Raw genomic sequence first — 24,124 nt, forward strand, 5'->3', positions numbered from 1 at the left:
TGATAGGGTAAGTTTGGAGAGGTCAAGGAAAAAGAGGGCAATCCAGGCAGGGGGCAGGACACAGGCAATGGCATGGGAGTTGGAATATCAAGCCTTAGGAGACTGTCTTCGCCTGTCCCGGCTGCTATAATAAACACCGTAGACTGGGTGGCTTCAACAACAGACATTGATTTCTCCCAGGTCCGGAGGCTCGGCCGTCCAAGGTCAAAGTGTTGGTAGACTCAGTTCCTGGTGAGGATTCTCTGCCTGGCTTGCAGATGGCTCCGTTCTCGCTGTGTCCTCATGTGGCAGAGAGGGGATGAACTCCTGTCTCTTCCTCTTCTTACAAGGACACCAATCCCATCGTGGGGGCTCGAGGCTCATGACCCCACCTAAACTCAGTTACCTTGCAAGGAAGGGCCCTACCTCAAAAACATCACAGTGGGGGTTAGAGCTTCAACACAGGGATCTGGGCAGGAAGGGGAGAGAGATCGTCCGTCATAGAGACCTAGGTGGCAGGCAAGGGGAGCAGAAACAGAGACCATGATTTTGCAGGTAGCTTACATTTTTGGCAGATCCTGTTTTCCCTCTAGGTCATTGTGGCTTTAATTCTCACTCAGATAGGGGCACCCAAACCTGGTCTTGCAAAACAAATAGCTGCTGAGGTTTCCTTTCACAATTCAGAATCCTGGGCTCTACCCCAGATACACTAAAGCAAAATCTCCTGGGACAAAGCCAGGAAATCTGGATTGTTTTTTTCTTCTTCATTTCCTCACGTGATGGTTTTCGATTGAGGTAAAATTCACATAACATAAAATTAACCATTTTAAAGGTGGCACTTAGTATATTCACAGTGTAAGGCAAACACCACTTCTATCTAGTTCCAAAACATATTCATCATCCCAAAAGGAAAGTCCTTATGCATTAAAAGGAAACCCCTCCCCAGCCCCTAGTAACCACTAATGTGCTTTCTGTCTCTATGGATTTGCCTATTCTGGATGTTGCAGAGAAATGGAATCCTACAATATGAATCCTTTTGTGCCTGGCTTCTTTCACTCAGCATAATGTTTTCAAGGTTCGCCCACGTTGTAGCATATGTCACTACTTCATTCCTTTTTATGGCTGAATAATATCGCACTGTGTGGATAGACCACATCTTGTTTATCCACTCGCCAGCTGATGGACGCTTGGGTTGTTTTCACTTTCCGGCTATTCTGAATACTGCTGTCCCGAAGCGACTGCGATTTCACCGATTGGAAGAGTTGCCATTTGAGCACCGGTACTGAGGTGACAATCACTTTTAAAACACCAACACAAAGTTCTTGAACTTGTGCATGTCTCAGAATCAGCTGCGGAGCTCTAACAATACAGATGCCGGAGCCCCACCTCCAGATGTTCTGATTCAGCAGATTGGGTAGGGCCTGGGCATCTCCAGTTTAAATGAGGCCCCCTCCGTGCAGCCCCCGAAATTCTGATGCAAGAGGCCTACCCACCATTCTATAAAAAATGGTGATTTAAAAGAAGGTCATCCGTGGTTGCTTGAATTATAGGTAATTTTTCCTCGTTTTATAACACTTGCCAGTATCTGGTACATGTGCAATAGTGAGCATGTTTTACTTTTATGTTCAGAATTATTTTAATGAATAAAAAAGGGAAAAGGCCCTAATGCCTCGCCTGATTCCCAGCCTCAGCATCTCCCCAGCCCCCACCAGCTAAGACTTCGAGACCCCACTCGTGAGCTCCCCCGAGCCTAGCTCTTTCCGAAACACACACACACACACACACACACACACACACACACACACACACACACACACGACGCCAACATCTGATTTCTATGCACCGGCCACTTTCGCCTACGGCGTGTCATACAATTTGCTTACTTACTGTGCGCTCTTTGGAGCATCTGCAGAAATCAAAGCTGGGGGCTGGATCTCTGTTTTCCCACAGATAATCATGTTCTCCTACCACCTAAGCTAACAGATTGAGGCTCTCGGGCATTTATGAGTGGTGTCTTTAATACAGCTCTGGAATATCTGCCCTATAAATTCTTAAGAACAGACTTATAGATTGCCTATTACCAGTATTATGGGCTATTAATAAATCAGTTACAGCCACGTATTTTTTTTTTTTTTAAATTGCATTTTTCCCCGTTTGTGTTCACATTTGAAAGCAGCTAAAAATTGGTGAGAGACAGAACACCCGCGCTGGATTGAGGGCTGCGATTTTCTAAAGAGAGATGGCCAGGGAACGGAGTTGACAGCTACGGCTGGGAAGGCAAACAGTTTGGCCAAAGGAAAAAAAGGGGAGCGAAGGGCCCCCACCAGCTGGGCGTTGCTGCGACATTACAGAGACACAATCCATCTCTGAGGGCCTCAGGCAGCAAGACTGAGCCCGCTAGTGTCCCGGGATTTCTCTGCTATAAATCCCCCACCGTATTTCTCGGCTCAGGCTGCTCTGTGTTAACTTTGCGTTTAATGATATGCTGCCTGGCATGGACGGTAACCTGAGCATTGAGGAATTCTCCAGCTGGTCCTAGGACTCCATGGCCTCTTCCCCTGGCAGGGGGAGGAATTCTGATCCCCTTCAAGGCTCCAGGGCCAATCTAGAAGCTGGGGAGTCCCCGGGGGGGGACACATCTCATTCCTATTTGGCACAGTGGGCAGCTGCTGGGTTTTCCACCACCACTGCCAGAGCCCGGCTGTCCAGCTGTGGGACTCGAGCTCCCTTGACTGGCACTAACCTCCCCAATGCTGCACGCAATTTGCCCCACACCCTGCCCTACAGGAGGACCCCACAGCACTGGTACTTGGGACCACAGTGTTGTAGCCCTTCACATTTTTAAAAATATGTTTTTATTGATTTTAAAGAGAGAGGAAGGGAGAGGGGGGGAAAGAGAGAAACATCGATTGGCCGCCTCCTGCATGCCTCCTACTGGAAATCGAGCCCACAGCCCAGGCACATGCCCTCAACCCTATCAGATTGGGTGCCGCTTGGGGGCAGTCCCTACACATCCTGTCCCAAATTCCAGCCAGAATAGGGCAACAAAGTGACATTTAACCAGGAGACAGGAGAGCCTGAGAACCCTTAGGGGTGTCCCCAAGTTCCCCTGATCCAGGCAACTTCAGTGGAATCAGAACCTTCCCCAGTGGAACCACTCCTTGGCTGAAGAAATTGCCTTCAGTTCCTGATGAAATGCCCTTTCAGAGGAGAGCTCCTCATAAGAGTTTGCAAAGTTCACTTATCAAATGGGCTCATTTACTGATTCACTCAAGGTCACTGATGCCCAAAGGTGTGCAGGTCTGGGGATACCTTGTGACGAGAGTGTCCCCTTGGAGAGCAGCAGGCAGAGTTCCACAGAATGAGGGACAGAGGATGGGAATGGGTGACAGGTGATCTGCTAACCTGGTCACGGGCTCCAAGAGTGGGGAGTGGGGGTGGGGGGTGGTCTGAGGCATTAAGGAGGCACCAAAGGGTTGCGGGTACGAAAAACAGAAAGCCAGAGAAGGAGAACTCAATGATTTTGCCCAAGGCCAGCACTGTCCCTGAGATGACTTTGTCTTCCAGCCTCTGTCACATCCTCTGTCCTATTTATTTGAAGATAAGTTCTGGGGTTTAAAACCGGAGGCTTTCAATTTATGTAAATATAAAATCCTCGCTGGTGAGATTGCTCGGCACAATGAAAAGGCTGGACTGGAAGCCAGGAAATTGGCTCTAGCTCTAGCTCTAGCTTGTGACTACGTGACAATGGATCTGCTGCCTCGCCTCTCAGGGCCTCAGTTTCCCCATGTGCAATCGGGCCACACGAGAGACAGTAAGAGGAGTGATGTACTTGTGGTGAATCCCAAAGCCTTGGCCTCAGTAATGAGGCAGGTTAGTAAGAAGCTAGGAAAACTGCTTGACAAGGGGAATGAGGAAACTGAGGCAGATAGCTAATCAAACGACCGAGCAACTTACAGTCGGCTAATAAATCGCAAGATCTTACCTTCCCTAATCAAGGACACATAGGAGCAAATGGTTTACACATTCCAGGCCGTGCCAGGGCAGAACCGCCTCGGTCCCGCTCCCTCCCCGGTGACATTCCTGGAAGGTGAAAATGACCAGAGAATCACCCTGATCCCTCTATATGCTCATCTGGTGCAGCACACGCCGGGAAAGCTGATGACCATTCTGATTGAGGCCTCCTCTAAAACCCACCTTTAGAAAACAGAAAAAATCCCTTAAGACAAAGAATCCAGTGCGCGCGCTCCCCCGGGCCCGTGTGTTCTCCGCCCTTCCTTTCTCAGGCGTGCATCTTTGCCCGCTTTCTCCTAAGCTCTGAGGGTTCCGACGAGACTTGCAACAAGGACAGCGGTGGGCCGCGGCTCCCCCAGCACTAATTTGACCTCTAGAACCTGGGCTCTTAACTATTACCCACCCTTCACTTTCCTGAGCCTCAGCTGCCTATCTGTAAAATGAGACAGCAGAAGGCAGTGTTGTAAAGGAGGTAAGGTCACAGGCTTTGAATAAGTCAGAGTGACTTCAGTTCAAATCCGGCCTCCACCCCTTGGTGCTGTGTGACTTGAGCAAGTCGCTACACCTCTCTGAGTCTCAATATCTCTCTTCTTCAGTAAATGGTGACAATAAGAAGACCTAGCATAAGGATTAAACATCAGGTAAAGCTATTGGCACACTGCCTGGCACAGAGCAGGCAGGGCTCGGTGGTTGAGATATCTCATCTCTGCCTTCCAGCACTGGCTTTCCGTGACATTGGTGACTGGCTGGATACCACTGCAGAAATACCCAACATCTTACCCTGGGGCAGAAGTACTGTTGTGGCTTCCTACGTACAGAAGACAAATTTATTCAGAAGTCTTTCACCTGAAACCAACTATTGTTAAAAACAACCATTTACAACTTTGTTTACTCTGGGCAAGGATCAGAGCTGGGCATCCAGCCCCTTCCTGCCGCAGGTAATGGAGGAGAGAGAGGGAATCAACCTGGGGGGGGGCTTCAGCAGACTCCACAACTAAACTAAAGAAAACACCTGAAAATGGGAGGGAAAGGGGGAGGCGTGGAAATTGTAAGAAGCAGGTTCCAAGGAGGTTGTATAAAAACAATGAAATCGTAAGATTTTCCGCGACAGATTTCATCAGTATCGCCTGGGTGCATTCTATTAAACCTCATTTATTAAATCGTGAGGAACATAATTTAGATATAAGATCCCGGACAAACAGGTGGCAAAGTAGCTGATTCCGGATGCATCGACGCCCCTTCCCCGCCATGCATGCAAAACAGGCTGGCGTTTTTCATTTCAATGGTCTCAGGGGGCTGTCTCCCTCTACAGTTTGCGTGGGGGAAGGAGATAGTGGGATGCGGGGTGGGTGGGCTCCCCGCTATCCTCTGCAGGCTTTCTCCCCCTCAGCAGCCAGTGGGAGCTGTTTACTTTCTGCCCTGCAGCATAACCGGCTCTGAAGTTGACCGGACATGCCGCTGCGTTCTGTTCTGGGATTTGTGGGGTAAGTAGGCATGTGGGTGCCAAACCCTGGTGAGCTCATCTATACTCAGTCTATAGATTCAAATGCTAATCCCTTCCAGAAACACCGTCACAGACACAACAAGCAATAACGCTTTACCCTCCATCTGGGCGTCCCTTAGCCCAGCCTAGGTGACCCACACAATTAACAACTACAGTATACTTGATAATGTACCTTTGAGGAGCTGCCTTCCCTTTCTTGTCTCACTCCCCCACTCCCTCGCCTTGCACTCAAATCCTTGTCTCAGGGGCTGCTTCTGGGGGGATCCAAATTAAGACAAATTGCACCTGCTACCTGTGAGATCTTGAGCGTGTTTCTTAAATACTCTGTGCCTCAGTTTCCTCAGCTGTAAATGGGAATCATTTTACTTATGAAATTGTATTAAGAGAATGACATGAGCTAAGTTGAGCTTGGAAAGCGGCTTGATATATAGAAAGCGCTGTAAATCATACATCTTGTTATCCTCAAGGTCTAGCAAAGGACCCAGCATACGCTAGGGCTTCAAAAAATGTTCGCTGGTTGAAGCGTATTGTGTCTCTGGGGATGAGGAAGGCTGCATGTCAAACCTGTTCCTTCCATGTTACTTAGGGTCCTCTGGTTGCCAAGAAAACACACACAAGCTAACACAAACAAGGACGCCTGTTTCAAGGATGTGCCTGCAGGAACTGACAGGCATCTCGGGAAACTGCAGAACCACCAGCCAGCCAGACCCTACAAGGCAGGAGCACAGCCAGGAGCATGAAGACAGCTCCGAGTCCGATTCCGATTCTGAGAAGCGGGCCTAGCGACTGGGTTCCCTTGTCAACCTCACCCCACCCCCACCCCCGCCAGCGACAGGAAGCTTTGGTTTCTTCCCTCTGGTGATCTATGGCTAACCCAACTCATCTACTCTCTCTGGACTGCCACTCTTTGCACAACTTTCTGGTCCCACTGAGATCTCTGAGTTTCCAGTCACATTTCTTATCCCACATCCTGCTCCTGGTGGGTTCTGATCCAGCTGAGAAATGGTCAGAGGAGTCAAATCAAGGTGTAGGTATCAGCTTCAGAGGTGGTGAAGCTGGGTTGGAGAGCAAAGCGTAGACTTGTGGTAAGAAGCTAGAATTCCACTCCTCCCCAAGTCCAGACCTTGGGATGTCCCTGAGCAAAGACTATGGGCTCCTCTGCCAGCCTGCCCTACACCTGCTGAGTAAGAAGAGACCCGAGGGGCGATGGACAGTGGGTCACCTCACTGCACAGAAACAGCAGGCGAGACAGACGCTCCTTACAGCAGCGCAACTCTGAATCCAGAGCTTGAGGAAGCGACTGAGCCGACCACGCTCAGTCCTTCCCCAGGCTCACCGCAGATCATCTACCCGCTCACTCTGGGTAACAAGGGAGAAGGAAGGGTGGACTGAGCCCTCCCCAGCACCTCCAGAGATAGAAGTTGTTATTTTAGCAGGCCATGGGAGACTAGACAGGAGAGGGGAGTTTTTTCCTCCTGCAGCTACGAACTGACCAAGGTTGCCCACGTCTCTAGTTCAAATTCTCAAGAGAAAGCACCTGATTGGCCCCGGGACTCACCTTCATCTCTGTTTGAACAGAGTCTTCAGAAGACGCCAGCTCCTAGGCCACACTGGCCAGCCCACCCCTCAGTGAAACCCGAAACGACCCTGTTGATTTATATGTTTATTGTCTGCTCCCATCTCTCCTAGAATGTTCCTGAGGGACCCAAACCTTGTCTGTTTTGGTCATTTTTTTATCCCCAGCGCCTAGAATGGTACATGGCTCAAGGTATGAGCTGTATAAATACTTACTGAGCACATGCTTGAAGGAATGACTGATGCAATGAATAAATGAGTGAATGAACTAACCTAACAGTTGATAAAAGCTCTATCTACATCCCTGGAGCCTCTCCCCCATCACCCAGAAAACTCAGCTCCAACGTGCTCAGCCCACCAGGCAAAGTCCAGCAGCACAGGAGACTCCACTTATCTAGAAGGCCTGAACGGGCTTCTACTGTTATGGCAGCGTGCCCCGATCCCCATCAAAGCAGCTTAGCCAAACATTCCTTCCAACCGTGTACCGGAGTATTTCTGAGAGACGTGCTGGCCAACATGATTTTCTCCATCTTATTTTATTTCCAGTGATGTTTCAGCCCTTCTTGAAGCTGGACCACCGCCCTGATTGCCTGCTTTTAGTCCAACTCTGTCTGCAGCAGTGCTCTTGACAAATGCGTTTTCCCACAGACAATAACGTCTCCCTCCAACGCCCTCAACAGGGCGCTATTCAACAGAAACCTAAACCCAGCACGCTAGTGGAAACAGCTCTTGCAAATAATCTTTTAAAGGGTTTCTAAGTACCCAGTTCCTAATAAACTGATGCGAATTAGTGACCCTTAGGAGGCTTCTAAATACCCACGATGTCCCTGGCCTCGCTACTCTTGTACCCAGGGTGGAGTAGGGATGAGTTCACAGAAAATAGAAAGCACCGGGACAAATCGGACCCAAGCTTCATCACTGCGGAGCCTGGCACAGTGTTAGAAGAGGGCAGTGCCCTGGAGAGCTCTGAAGAGTGGGGACAGTGTTGCCGAGAGAGAGAGATGGGGGTGCCGCAAATGAAGGGACTTGGTCCTGTCTCCCTGAGCCTTGGTCAGAGGGCCTGGGGGACTTAAGGAATGAGCTGCACTCATAAATAATGAAGACCTACAGGGCTGTTGTGCAGATCAGAAATAACATGTAGGAAGTGCCAGCACATAGCTGGAGCTCAATAAATTGTAAATGTTGCTATGATGAAAATCACACATTGGTGCCTGTGACGGCAGAAATCCAGAGACAGAGGCTTCTCAGCCCAGGACTAGGGGTATCTTGGCACCAAAGGGCTCTGTGCACTCAGCCAAAGTGGAGGCTTTGGAGCTGAGAGCTTTGCAGCTTTTACGGACCTCTAAGACAAAAAGGGTCAACTTGGGATGGCCCTAAATGAGCTGACTGGTTGAGAGGCCTCCTCTCAAGGCAGCTGATATCAAGGTGAACCTCTCCAAACCTGTGAGTCTACCCTGGGCCAGCCTTTCTTTGTATCCCTCTTCAAACTCACAGTGCCCTCCCCATCTCTTCCCACCACCCTGTCCTCTGATTTTCAGTCTTAGGCTCACCTCCTCCAGGAAGCCTTCCCAGGCTTTCACAAGCTACACACTCTTTTTCCCATCTCTGTATCCCTATGACACTCATAGTCTGCAGCCAACCATTTAGCCCCCATTTTTTTATAATTACACCTGACTGGTTGCAGGTATGTGAGAACTTGGAACCCCTTTGAGGCCTGAGACTCTGACTCATAGGTCCCATGTTTCCCCCATAGACACGCTGCCTAGTCCAGTGCTTTCCACACTGTCATATGCACACAAACCCCCTGGAGATCATGTGAGAATGTAGGTTCTGATTCGTAGGTCTGGGGTGGGGCCTTAGACTCTGCATTTCTAACAAGCTTCCAAGTGGTGTTGATGCCACTTTGAGTAGCAAGGATCTAGAGCATCTTGCACAATACTGTTTCCTCAAGCTTTTAATGTGTTACATACAGTAAACCCCTTTATCGGCAGACGCCTAAAACCGCAGATAGTACCAAACCCAAAACATACACTACGTTTTTTTCCTATACATACATACCTATGATAGAGTTTAATTTATAAATTAGGCACACTAAGAGATTAACAACAACTATCATAAAACAGAACAATTAAAACAATGCACTGTAATAAAAGTTATGCCTTAAGTACCCAGCCATATGATACATGCACAGAAAGTGTTTGTTTAATGAATGGATGAGTGTGTGAAATAAATGAATGGCAGAATAAATGTTTGCCCATGATTCTGCATTCCTGTATGCTGGCTTTCGGTACTTAAATGGCATGGTTTTCTCTCCGGGCTGCCGCTGTGGGAGAGGATTTGAGAAAGCCGGGGACCCTTCCTGTCAATCACGACGACGGCACAATTCTGATCACCTGCAACGGTGAAGGATGCCAGAGGCCGTCCCTACCGTAGGAAGGTGCTAGGCTGGGATGAAAACCTGGGAGAATGAAGAGCTTTTCTCAATTTGGAGACATCACGACTAGAAACCCAGCTTTCCTCAAGCTACTTGCCTTGCCCAAAGCACTCTGCTCACCACCCTCCTCCTTGCCCTGTGTTGTGAGAAGATGAAACTCAGTCACCTAAGATCTCTCGTGGCCCCGGACAACTGAAAGCAAAAGGAGACGCAGACAAAAGGATGGATTTATCGACCCTCCTCCTGTGCTTCAGGGACCACTACATTTGGCTAATTTAGGAAGTATATCGACATAAGAGATACCCATCTACACGGGATCAATTAGGAACAAAACTGTGTCATGAAACAAGGGCCCATGGTGACTAAGGTGACCTATGGCCTCCTCCTGAGAGAGGGTCCTTCATAAGCATCAAGGGTCTTAGCATAAATGCCAACAACAAATTCCTAACGTAAATAATGCCACTCACTTAGAGCAGACATCACTAATGGGTCACAGCACACCTTCCTGCCCCCAGATGCAGCTCCCGACGCCTCCCATCCCGTCGACGGAAGGGTCCCTGCGCGCTGACGGGGTGCCAGGCTGGACTGCGCTCACCCTGCAGCCCGGGCCTAGACGTGCACGCGACCTGTGCGGTCGTCACGATCGTAAGCGTCCCCTCACCTGGTGCCTCTTTTTGTCCCTAACAACAGGATCTCAACAGCATCCTACTAGCATCATTTCGGAGCAGACCGTCGGCATCTTATCACATTACCTCCTCTCTCTAGGGTTCGCTTACTTTTCTGAATTGCACTTTGGTGGGACATACTATAAAGCAGTCACAGTAAATTGTGCTTTCTGTAAGAACATTGTTTTTTGTTTGTTTTTGGGGTTTTTTAAAAATTGATTTCGGAGAAAGGGAGGGAGAGGGAGAGGGAGAGGGAGAGGGAGAGGGAGAGGGAGAGGGAGAGGGAGAGGGAGAGGGAGAGGGAGAGGGAGAGGGAGAGGGAGAGGGAGAGGGAGAGGGAGAGGGAGAGGGAGAGGGAGAGGGAGAGGGAGAGGGAGAGGGAGAGGGAGAGGGAGAGGGAGAGGGAGAGGGAGAGGGAGAGGGAGAGGGAGAGGGAGAGGGAGAGGGAGAGGGAGAGGGAGAGGGAGAGGGAGAGAGGGAGAGAGAAACATCAATGATGAAAGAGAGTCATTGATTGGTGGCCTCCTGCACACCCCCTGCTGGGGATGGAGCCTGCAACCTGGGCCTGTGCCCTGACGGGGAATGGAACTGTGACCTCCTGGTTCATAGGTCGATGCTCAACCCCTGAGCCACACCGGCCGGGCAAGAACATTGCTGTGGATATCGTTCATTACTGTACACAGTGCCTTCTCTTGGAGGCTCCAGGAGGGAAAGAAAAAAAAAAAAAGCCTCTTGATCTTAGAATCTATAACGGATCCCTCTCCTGAGCCACCACCGTATTTTTGCTGCACGAGTCCTATGCACTCCGTCACTGACACGGCTCCCTCTTTGCACTGGCTGCCCAAAGCTTACCGACCAAGGTAGCACTGTTTGCTATGTGATTCATCCACAAATCTCTTTCCTGAATCCACCTTTATTTTCCTGGGTTGTTTCCCTCCTTTGTCTTATCTTCACTTTTGTTTATTTTATTCTGCTGCATTTCCTAAGCCCCCTTGAATATTGTTGGGGATAAGCTTGGTATAAATAAGCAAGTAACAACAACAAAAAACCCCCACTAAGATTCTGATGAATGTGAGGTATCATCCAGGCTCTTTACTATCCAATTCGTGTGCAAATGTTGGGGGTGGAGTTGCACCAGATTACGTTTAATGGGAGAGGGGAGTGCATAAGACCTTGTTTCTCTCTAAGCACCTACCCTCGTTCCTCTTATTCTGAGGGGCTGAGAAAGGGGTGTGTGTGTGTGTCCTTGCTTCCCTGCTCTATATTTGCTCTCATAGACCTGCAATCACCTTATAGCAACCTAAATCAGCTTGCCAAGGGGCACATGGTTTAACTTTATGACCAAATGCCCAGGGGTAAGTTAGTACTTGAAGCATCGAGATGAAAGAGCAGGTACTCGAATCACCCCCCCCCCCACACACACACACACACAGTCACAGCCCACACTACTTGCCCAGGCCACTTAGTATTTGAAGATAAACACAGGAACTTGGAAGCTGTACCTACCTGTGGTTAAATCCCATCCTGCCATTCAAGAATGTGTTTACCTAACCTCTTTTCCTAAGCCTGTTTCCTTTTCTGTAAAAGGCCTACTCTCTGAGGTTGGTGGAGGCTTCAGTGAGATCATATATAAAAAGCATTTAGCACAATGCCTGGCACAAGGTGAGTGCTTAATAAGCGATAGCTATTCCTTTATAGCTTTTATTTTCCTTGTCTCCCTTAACCTTATAAACTGTAGGCTCCAATTCACTATACCTGGTGGAGGTAGAGAGTAATTTGATGTATTACAGCCTTACCAGCATCTAGCGCAGGGTCAAATATATAGCAGGTATTTAATACCTGGTTGCTGAATATCTGGAAGAATGCGCCCCTGGACACATTTACGATCAACACAATTACCACACAGTGCAATATTTCATTATGCTGTACTACTTCCTCCTTCCTAGAATGGTCTCTCTTCAATTTGCACCAATTACTTTCATAGCGCCCTCTGCTAACCGGCAGTAGCAGCAAATAACTTCCCAAAGTCAGCATGAGATTTGCTCTGAAGGAAAGGAAAGGAAGAAAAGGGACACGTGCTGAGTGCCCACTATGTGCCAGCTGATGTCTTGGACACGTCCATCATCTGTGCATGAAACTGTGTGGTCAGTGAGCGAAGAGCCACACCAGCCCCCATCAGGTCAGTCCCCCCGTGTGTAAATTCTCCAGTCCGAGCCACCTACAATCTATATTCATTTCCAGGTCAAATGAAATGACAAGAGGATTAAAAATGTGCCTCCAAAACCCATAGACAGAGCCCAGGAAGCCATCAACAGGGACAGTCCTGGTTAATTTCAAGATGCCAAACAGCCAGCTTTCCATCAATTTCCAGGACTCATTCCCCCCCCCCCTTCATTCTCAGAATTGATGTTTATGTTTCCACCAGGATAGAGACCAATTCTCCTTGGCATCCTCCGTCAGAGAGAATCAGAAATTTTCCACCTGGGATGCTACAAATTGCATTTCTCAACACAGTTCTGGAATACGGGATATGAGCGGCATAGCTAATGCGGAGTGATCAAAACTCAGGTGTTCTAACTTTATAACCATCATCGTCAGGCAGGCGAAGTTTCACCAGCGGATGCAGTCTGCTGTCCTCCAAGATTCAATGAGCAAGAGCACGTCAACCTGGAAGCGGCTCCTGGGGAAAACTGCAGCTGAATAAAGGCTCTGCCAGTACCACGCAGGTGACTTCAGGAGCATCGCTGACACATGCACAGCGCTATATGTCAATTATGACTCTGTAACAAGTTAAAAAGGTAGACAGCTGTTGCTGCTATCCTGATTAAATATTTGCTAAGTAAATAATTGCTCTTTTGACAGATCTTTTATTTTTATGGCTTTTCTTGCCTGGGATAATACATCTCTGCTCCCTCCATTGACTTCATGAGGACAAAAGAAGTTCTCATCCAGAGAAACACATTTCACTGTTAAAAACAAAAGCAAACCAACCAACCAACCTCCTACTGCAAGAATGGATACGTGGAGATGTAAGGTCTGGTTAAATACTCCCTACACTGAGGTCCCACAGAAGCCCTCAAGCCCAAGAGCACCCTTTGCCTTAAAGTAAGAGCTCTTAGTAGGGTTGGTGTTGCCCCCATGGAGAGATCTGGAAATGTGTGTGTGTGTGTGTAGCATCAATTGTCACTACTCTTGGGAGTGTGACACATTCACATTAATGTCCTGACAGACACTTACATCCTTAAAAATTAAATCTGCTATAATCATCCGAACCTGACTCTAACTCCTTTGCACATGTCAATAAAGAATTATTTTCTGCCTGGCCTCAGTATACATTGACTTTTAAAGGACTACAACTACTGGGTTAATTGAGTAAATGTTGCTTTGTTCAGAACGCTCGCTAGTGAAAGTTGTGCATCATTTCAGAAAACCGGGTCATTGTCGGCCGCCCTGTGCGTGGTATTTTTGCGAGGTGACACAACACATCTGTACGACTTTGTCTTCGTAGCTGCGACAGTCACAGTGATTATATATAGAAGCAATTATCTGGCTATATCATTATGTTTTATAGTAGAGTCATATCCAAGCATTTACATATTGAAATATACACTGTCTTATTATAGCTACTTTCGCTTTTTTCTCTGTTATAATACTGTTAGGACATTAGATTGATTTTTTTTAAAGTTATATGCATAGATAGATTCTATTATCTGTGAAATTCATTTCTGGAGAGTTCAGAGGCTGTTGTAAAATTTTTTCCTTTTATAAAAGGGAACACTGAGTCTCACTGAGGACTAATGTCGTCTACATGCTACTATGGAGGCTTTGGAAAGCACGCCCTGTGGATTTGGGCAGGGTCAGAGCTGGGATTTACAGACTTCCACCTGTAGAGGCTGAGTAGCCCTCCTCCCTCCAGGTATTTATTTACAACCAACCGAAATACGAGACTGAGGAAAAAACTTGAACCCTATCCATAATTGCAATTTATACATGTTCTAACAATAGAAGCAGCAATGGAAGCCCCGTTGTAGGGAGGGGCGGCTCGGGTCCTGAGGGAAAGTTCATCACAGAAGGAGACAGACAGAGGGCAGAGGGCAGGGGGAGGTCCGGGGAACATGCAGCAGGTAGAACACAGCACAACCCAAACGGAGACCCTCTGTGTCTTTGCAGAAGAAAATCGCACCCTCTCTTCTCTGCTTCTCCATCCACTGACTGGCTCACTCCGCGTTGGAGCCTGGGCTGGGGAGACAGAGACTGATACTGAATGGGCAATGCCAGAGATCATCTCCAAAGAAGGGAGGAGGGGAACATGTTATGGAGAGTCATACATGGATAAATTGTTTTCTCTGCTTTTTCTGTAAGGCACCTTTCCTTTGCTAATTTGGTCATTTGACAGATATTTATTTGTTCTGGGCACAGTTCTTGGCACAAGGATATGCGAATGGGAATGCTTGGTTCCTACTCTTAGGATTTCACCTTCCAACCCACTTTCCAAGACAGAGGATGCCTCCGGTCACCCAGGCCCCGGGCCAGGAGCAGATGCTCAGCCCTCCAGAAAGCTCTCCTACAGTGGCTGAGCATAGGATTCCACCCTGACGACTATTTCCAGCCTCCCCATAACGGTCTGGGAAAATGAAGACACTCAGTTGACAGTGGCCTTGGCAGAGCCAGAGAGGGATCGCAACACATTTATCACCAGCTGGGGAGCTGCTGTTCAGCCTCACTGACCTGTAAAACCCACACTAGACTCAGGGCTGGCTCTTCCCTGTCTGAATTTGATTTAGACCCCAGTAAAGGCCCCCAAGGCCTGATACTGACAAATCATTTCTCAGGACTGTTCTACTTAATGTGGACATTTGAAGAGCACTAGAAGCCAGGGGGGAGAGCCATAAGGGGGACACAAGGCTCCCTACCCCCCAATGCCTCCTCAATTTGGCATTTCTCACTCATATACTCACCACATTTGGATTATTAGGCCAAAATCTGTCTCCTCCATGGAATGTAAGCTCTGGGAGGGCAGGGACTATATCTGACCCATTCGCGGCCGCACCCCCAGCATCAAGCCTATCTCATAACATATCTTGAAAACAAAAGTGTGACAATAATAATATTTAGTCAACATTTTCTGTTGTTCAAAACACATCCAGTCTATGGTATTTGTTATGGCAGCCCTAGCTAAGGAAGACATCACCTTTCTCTCCTTCTGCCCCTTCTCCCAACGAAAACAGGGAATCAGCAAAGGGAAAACGTGGGAGCTGAGTTTCCCTAGCATGAAGGCTGGGCCGCCAGCTAGAAATGGCCTCTCAGAAATGCACATGGCCCAAAGGAGTGAAATGCTGAAATGGCAAAGGTTTTGAATTCAAATGCAGGGGCCAGGCAGGGGGCAGAATTAAGGAAAGGAGGCTGGATGTGTACAGAAGGAAGAGGTGGGAACTGAGAGCCCCTCATAAAAGGCACAGCCACATCTCCCCATCAGGCGACTGTGACACAGATGGACAAGTCGTGTGTTGGCAGATTGAGCCCTTTCATTTTATCATTTTTAAAAATAAACTCATACTCTGCATTTTCAGGTGAAATCTCCAGACTTGTAAACAATACACACTTGCACAGTCCAAACCAAGCACATGTATGGGCTATTTCTAGACTCAGGGCAGCCAGTTTGTGGGAAAGCCATATAGAATCCATATGGGAGGGATGAAGGGAGGGGAACAGAAAGAGGACACTCTACGGAGTCAAAGACCTGGGTTCATAAAAGTGCCACCTTCCCTCCAACCCACGCACCTGCAGCCACTGGGAGGGGGAGCCTTTTTCTAATTTTCACAAAGGCACTGTAGGGGCTCATGGGGGCTCTGAGTTCACCTCCCATGGATCGTCTCAGCCCTTCCATGTTCAAGGTCAAGGTCGAGCCCACTGGGATTATAGACAGGAAATGGTCCACAATGACAGTCTCAGGAGACGCCTTTGTCATAAGATGTGCCATTCCCACTGGAAGCTCGTTGGCCCCCCTCCCTGTGTCCGTCTCTAACCCATCAGGAGGGATTTGATAATCAGATTCCAGGGACTTCAAGATTTATGTCAAGGGGCCTCGATTTATTGAATGAATGCTGCTGAGCAGAACTGTGGCTGTTAAACAACAGTGTGTAGATCTGGATTTTACAGCAATGTAACTAATAAGGCTATTAACACAAACTGGGCCTGCCGCTGGCATTTATAACACCATAAATCCCTCTTCCCACGGGAAGTATGGGTGGGGTGGCAGGCACTCCGAGTCCACTGCCTTTTCCGGGCTGCCCTGCTCAAGGCTTGGCGAGGAGGAGGTGTCGCCCAATAAGGGGACTCGTCGGAAGGAAGGAGGGAGAGAACTGAGCCTGGGCTGATCCTCGGCACTCAGCCTTCCCATCAGCTGGAAATGCTGGCCATTCCCATGAGCAGGTATAGATTTTTAAAAAATTACTGTTTATGTATTTACTCCTCACTTGTGAAGCACTTACCATGTGCCAAGCCCTTTGCAAATGCAGTGACTAGGAATTTCCCAGCCCCTTCTCAGGAATGAAAAAGTGTGTGTGCGTGTGTGTGTGTGTGTGTGTGCACGCTCTCCCACTGAACTTAATTTCTTCTCGAGCCTCCCAAACTCTCTGAAGCAGAACATTGCCTCTTGTCACTTCAAGCTAAACTCAATCATGTTACTGATTTTTATTTTTCTCATCGACTTCAGGTTAAACCAAGTCAGATTTTGGATTTTTCTCACTTTTCCTCTCAGTGGGGGACATGTCAACCTCAGGGCGGGGGGGCGGGTGTTTGTGCAAATGTCTCCATGCCATCGGTGGGAAGGGGTGGCCAGGTCTGTATTTTTATCTGTATGTGTCCTCTACTGGAATCCACTGAGATGGTACCTGTGCCACAGTGTCACCCTCCATACTGGGATGGGACACACCCCATCGAGTCCTCACAGCCTCTGCTGCAGTACCTGCGTCTGGGTCAGGGGAAGCCTCGCAGAAGTACTGCCTCCCTCTCTCCCTCCCTCTCCCCTAATCTCCAAGTCCCACATAGGGGCCAAGGACCATGACACTCCAGGGCCACTGGAAAGACACATATACATGCCATGTTCTTCTATAGCATCATTCTGAAGTCTCCAACAAAAGCCATGATAAGGCTCGGCTGGCGTTGCTAAGCGGTTGCCCATAGACCTATTATCCAGAAGATCTCTGTTCGATTCCTGGTCAGGGCACATGCCCGGGTTGTGGGCTCGACCCCAGTCGGGGGTGTGCAGGAGGCAGCCGATCAGTGACTCTCATCATTGATGCTTCTGTCTCTCTCTCTTCCTCTCCCTTCCTCTCTGAAATCAATAAAGATTTTTATTTTTTTTAAAAGCCATCATATGTGTATGCTACATTCTGTAGACGGGGTCCTGAATGTCAAACCCTTAGCTAGTTCAGTATTATAAAAAGTGGTGTCGTGAACATCAGCATTGCATCTCTGGACACATTGGTGACGACTTCCTGAGGACAGATTCCTAGGCATGAAACCACGGTGTTAGGGGCTGTGCGTATATACAAGGCTGGGGAGGTGCTTTATCAAGTCCCTTTCTATAAGGTTTGTGTGAATTTACCCTCCCACGCCACTGTAGAAGACTGCCTGCTTCTTGACATTTGCACCCTCACTGGGGGCTGTCGTTTTATCTTTCAACCTGAGAGATGAGAAATGATGTTTCAAGGATACTTTAATTTGTGATTTTTATTACGAGTGAGATGAGATCAATCACCTATTGAGTAACCGCTCTGACTTCAGCGAAGAGAAGGTGAGCTGGGAGGAGTGGTGAGTTACACACAGCAAGTTACTTATCAACACAAGGACCATCCTGCAGAAGACGGCCACCCAGGGGGCAGCGCGAACTGATACAGAAGTAAGTGCTGGGGGGGGGGTCAAGGCTGAGCTGGGGGAAGGGTTCAGCATCTGTCCCGGCGCTGGGAGGGAGGCCTTGAGGAGGAGGCGAGACCCGAGCCCTGAACATCAGGAGGGTGCCCCTCGCCTCACTCTGCTCCTTTCAGCTGCTCAAATGCTCCGACGTCCTCCCCGCCTCCCAGGCTTCGCACCTGCTGGCTCCTCCGCCTCACCTTCGGGGTACATCTTAAACATCTCACCCCAAACTCGTCTTGGGTTATGTGCTCCCCCCACCGTGCTCTGTGCTTTAAAATACATATTGTGATCATAATTAACTAACTGTGCTTGCAATTATTCATGTAACGTCCCTGAACTGTAAGCTCTGAGAGCCTGGGCTGTATCCGTCCTGCTCATCTGTGGGTTTCCAAGACCCACCACGGAACCTGGGACACGAGAGGGTTGCTACGATTCAACTCCTGTCTCCCAGCTCCAAACCCACCTTCCTTACTCTGCTTTGTGCTGCTGCTGCTGGGTCTGGAAACTATATTTGTCCTTTGTCAGCTAGACTCCTTTATGGTTTTATCAATAGGGGCAAACACAAAGGCTGGAGGAGGGAGAAGGGACCCGCTCCTTCTCCCAGGTGGCATCCGATCCCTTTAAGCACCTCCCCAGCGAAACAATGCCTTCCAACCTCCCCATTCCCTACCTCACCCCCAACTTTGGCTGGTGGTTTCAGTCTCCAGTTGCTTCCAGCACCCCCAGAATCAGCCCACGTGTGCCCTTTCACAGACACCAGCACATGCCCGGGGTGCCCCCTCATCAGAGGTCGACGCCCCAGACCCACAGGCCCCTCCTCCCAGCTCTGGGCTGTGACAGGCGCCTGCTCTTCCTTCCGTTCCCCCAGTTACCGGGGCAGCATCTGCAGCCCCCAGTTGTGACATCTGGGCCGTCTCACTGCCCTGCCCTTCCTTTCCCATCCTCCCTAATCTGAACATCCACCCCTACTTTAAGCTGTCTGTGTGGCTTCTCGCTTCCTCAGTGGACCCTGATGAGATATTAGCCATTCAATTCACATTTCACGGAAGCCGGGGACAAGCCTGTGTTTAGGAAACGGCATGAACGACTCACATGGACGCCGTGTGATGGAGCGTCCACTATGTGACTGGCATCATGTGAGGTGCCGGAGGCCCAGAGATGAAACAGGCCAAGCCGGGAGTGCCCCAGGCACCTTCAGATAGCGAGCAGAACCCCCTTTCTCCAACCCCCATATCTAGATCGAAAGCCTCTTACAGGGAAGCAACTGAAGCTAAAGACCCCTCCTGCTCTCCGCACTTCGCGGTATTTTTCAGTGGGTCTCAGCATACTGGGAAGAATATTTTTTTCCCACCACCATCATCAAATTTATTATTCCAACAGCACTAGCTGGAGGTTGCCCATGGTGACATTGCACAAGATTTCGTGCCTTCTAGCTTCTGTCCAAACAGAAATGTCTACCTGCTTGTAAGAATTCTTTAGTGTGCAGGGCTGACTTTGCAAGAAGTTTAGCATTTGGGGGCCCCTCGTCTAGATGCTCACTCCCCTCCTCCAGTCATTTTGTCAGCCCCAGATGCCCCCCACACGTTGACAAATGTCACTTTGGCGATGTCCGCCCTTCCTGACTACTACAAAGTCACCCGTGGAGGAGATCCCCCCCAGGGGATGAAAAGTTTGCTAATTATTTCTGACATTATCAGCCCCGGCGGAGACACCTTTAATAAGTGTAGAAGCTGGTGTAGCTCTGAATGAGGTCTGCAAATTAACCAAGACAACCAGCGAAATGAAACCCAACAGAGGGCGTGACAGGGCGGCAGGCAGGTAGGGTGGCGCGAGGAGGAAGAAGGCAGCCGGGAACCTAATTAGCCAGGACTGCTCCTACCTGAGCCGCCCTGCTCCCGGCTGCCTCCTGACTCGGGACATGTTGAAAATGAAATCATCAGGAAGCAGCACACCCAGGCCCTGGTTAGAAATGGGTCCCCAGGGGGCTTGACTGGGGGAAGAGAAATGGGGAGAAGAAGGGGCGTGGAACAAGAGAAAAAGAGATGTTGGGGGGCAGTTGACTGTTGGGTTCCCCACACATATGGCACCATACAAGACGGGGTATGTTTGAAGGAACTGAGGTCTTCTCCATGTCGCTCCCTTTCTTTGATTCCACCCCTGGTGACCTGCAGAGCACCAGTTCTCAACAAAGCAGGCTGGCAGACTCTAACGTACAGAAATTGATAATGAAGTGTGCTCCAAGTAACCCCATTGTGGTTAAAAGTTATTAACAACAGTTTCAAAAATACCAAAGTTTGCCTGGCTGTGGCTCAGCAGTTGAGCATCGACGTAGGATCCAGGGGATCGAGGTTCAATTCCCGGGCAGGGCACATGCCCGGGTTGTGGGCTCGATCCCCAGCAGGGGGCATGCAGGAGGCAGCCGATCAATGAGGACTCTCGCATCATTGATGTTTCTCTCTCTCTCCTCCCTTCCTCTCTCTAAAATCAATAAAGATATATTTAAAAACAAAAAAACCACAAAGTTTGCCCTGGCCAGGTGGCTCAGCTGGTTGTAGCATTGTCCCATACACCAAAAGGTTGTGGGTTCGATCCCCAGTCAGGGCGTGTACAGGAGGCAACCAATTGATGTTTCTTTCTCACATCAATGCTTCTCTCTCTCTCTCCCTCTCTTTATTTCTGTTCCTCTCTAAAAATAAATAATAAAATCAATCAATCAATCAATAATAACAAACCAGACTTTGAGAGCCTCAATGTCTTTGATCCTCTGGAGCTTCCCTGCCTAGAGATGTCTTGATAACTCTGCTGACCATACATCCTAGTCAGCTCAGGCCTTCAGAACAAATTGCCATTGTCTGGGTGGCTTAAACAATATGAATTTATTTCTCACAGGTCTGGGGGCTGGAAGTTCGATATCAGAGCCCTCCTCTAGATTGCAGAAGGCCAGACTTCTCCATGTATCCTTACATGATGAAAAAAAGAGAGCTAGCTAGCTCTCTGGCCTCTTCTTATAAGGGCACTAGTCCTATTTGTGAGGGTTCCACCCTCATGACCTAATCACCTCCCCCAAACCCCCACCTCCAAATACCATCACAGTGGGGATCATATTTCAACCTATGAATTTTCTTGGCAGTCGAGAAGGACACAAACATTCAGTCCATAACAATTCTGGTTTGACTGAACTGTTCCAGTTAACATTTGTGCCAGGGTACTGTCTGATTTAGCATTTGTCCTGAACAAAAGTTTCCTGGTTTGAATGATAAATTATATGGTCTCCCTGCTGGTAATAAATGGCCTTATTATTTAAGTCACTTGGAGTTATCTTTATCCTATGCAGTCAAAATAGTCTAATTAATACAGGACTAGAGAGAGGTACAAAGGATGTGTGTGTGCACATGTGTGCATATTTACACGTACACACAAGCACACGCATGACTATACTAAAGCTAGAATGAATGCTTCATGTAACCTCTACTTAAAATTTTCCATGCTTTATCTTCTTTCCTCTTTAGTAAACATCATTATGAAAAAAAAAGTGAGAGAGAAACAAACAGTGACATTATAATCTGAGAATTCATCTTCTCCCACGTGTCTCATGAATTTTTAAGGCAGAGCCTGTGTGCCTACCCTAGCCCCACACACTATATTTTCATATTGTCTCAGGCAGCAAAACCCTGATCCCTCTCGATGCATGTAGCTCTTTAATTTTCCCCAAAGTTGTAAATCCACTGTCAGGAAACGCATCTACCAGCCCTTGTTCTCGCTCTCTCCTTCATCTGTCCTTCCTCAGTCGCTCCATTAATGGCTTCAATTTGCCAGTTGCCCTCTCCCCTTACGCTGCAATCAGCAAGGTAGGGCCGACTTGGCCATTGTCACCGAGAAAACTGAGAAGTCTGCTGATGTAGTGTGTCAAACAAGTACTCTATTAGCTTTTCTATCTATCATCTGGTAAGCCCCATCCATTAGCTTGGCTGATGTGAGACAAGGTTTCAAGGGAAACCTAGCAGGCAGACACTCTCAGTTAAGACAGAAGTGAGTGAGAACACTCAATGCCTGCCCAGCCCAGCCTAGAAATGGGCCTTTCGGATAATTCAGTCCCCCCACCCCCATAATGAGTTCCCCTCAGAGCCCCCAGGGTCCAATCAGCTGACTTTCATCAAAGATCCCCTAGTCCTGTTCTAATAATATTAAACTTCGAAGGTAGGGGTTAGAACTTCAATCTCCTTTTCTCCTAAGAATCTCTGAGGTTTGTGTGCGAATTTATCCGACTCCTCCCCGTAAGTCATCGAGGTCCATATAAATAAAGAATATAGGCAGGAAAAGCCTTACTCTATCCTGAAACATACCTGCCACGTTCTTCCCCTGAAACAATGGGCACATACTCGCTTGGCATCCACATAACCTACTCAAAGCTTCCACCTCTAGAAATAAAAGCAGCTGGTTTTTGAGTTTACCAAGTCATCACACCATCGTTGTTATGAATTCCATTGACCATATTGACAAAGATGAGAAATAAAATAAGGATTGAGTGGAATGAAGTGACATGTTTCACCATCCAAATTAGAATGTGCCTTGGGGGCCTGCCCTAGAAAGCAGTTGGTAGAAAGAATTGAGTAGAATGGAAAGTCCCTGAGGCTCCCAAGGGGATGGCTTCTCACTTGTGAGAAGACCTTACATAGTAGCTGGTGGTGGCAGTCGTGGCTGTGGTAGGAGTGGGTGTGATGGGGGCGACGGCGGTGGTGCTAACAGGTAAACAGAGTTAGACCCACTCATCAGCCCAATCCTGACCTCTCAATTCACAAGGCTGAATTAATGTGACAGTGATGGGCCATTAATATTTACTAGGATTTAATATTTTATAGCCAGTTGCTCACTCCAGGAATGGACTGAAAGTAGAGAAGTCAGCTGTCATCAGGGGAAACAAGCAACTCAAAGCAACAAGAGAGAAGGGAAGCGATCAGGGGGCGGAGGGGTGATCAGAGCAATGAGTGGAGAACAGACGATACCACAATGGGAGCTGAGGGTCTCGGGAGCACCTGCCTTCATGGGCTCTACACCTTGGGACAGAAGCAACACCAGGACATTTGGTCAACCGTTCTTCCCCTCCTATTTCTCTTCTTTCTAGAATGTTCTGCCTCTGTCAACTCGCCTCTCTCTCCTTCCACAGGGGGCAGGAAAGGTGGAGGATGTACCCTTTTATACCTGGAAAGCCAACAGGCAGACTTCGGGTGGTAAATCAAGTTGGGCCAAGGCTACCAGGCAAGGCCAGGACTAGCATCTCGTAATCAGCTGCCCTTGAGATACCTCCTTTCTGGGAAAGGTGAACCCAACTAAGTACCACAGTTTTCCCCAAGGAGTATTTGGAGAAATTATCTGTAAACTGGACTGGTAGTTCTGTGAGGGCAGGGACCAGATCTATCTTGATCACTAATGTTTCCCAAGAATTGGAAAAATGCCTACAATATGGTCGGAGCTCAACAACTTTTGAAAGATGGTGAACAAGTGAATGGGTAGTTGTATTGAAAAAGATTCCACAGTCAAGCAGTTGTGAGAAGCATGCAGATCTAGCCCTCTCCTGGAGAATTACAATGTAATATTGAAGAATTTGTCTAATTCTGTTTGTCACAGGAGCTCTTGTTTATTTGAACACTTCCCCCACCTCTTCTGGAATGCCCTAACTCGACTTCTATGAGACATGCTTTGGAAAATGCTGACATGTGGCATCACAGCGTAGTGGCAAAAGCAAGACAACTACAGTCAAACAAACCAAGGTTCAAGTCCCAACTGTAACGCTTCTGGGTTGCTCAATCTCTCTGGGCCTCAGTTTCCTCATTTGTGATACATGTACTAAAACAACACCTCCTTTATGTACCTCGTGGGGGTTGTTATGAGAATTTAATGGAATACTACACACACACGGGAAGTAAACCACTGGCACACGTGGTTGTTGCTGTTTCTAAAAGCCAGAGTCACGTCAAGCTGATACTGCCCAAAGCTATTTCCATTTCAGTTTCAAATCCTGCGAAATATGTGCCAAGG

The sequence above is a fragment of the Miniopterus natalensis genome, chromosome 20 (assembly GCF_054644295.1).
Source record: "Miniopterus natalensis isolate mMinNat1 chromosome 20, mMinNat1.hap1, whole genome shotgun sequence".
Taxonomy (NCBI): Eukaryota; Metazoa; Chordata; class Mammalia; order Chiroptera; family Miniopteridae; genus Miniopterus; species Miniopterus natalensis.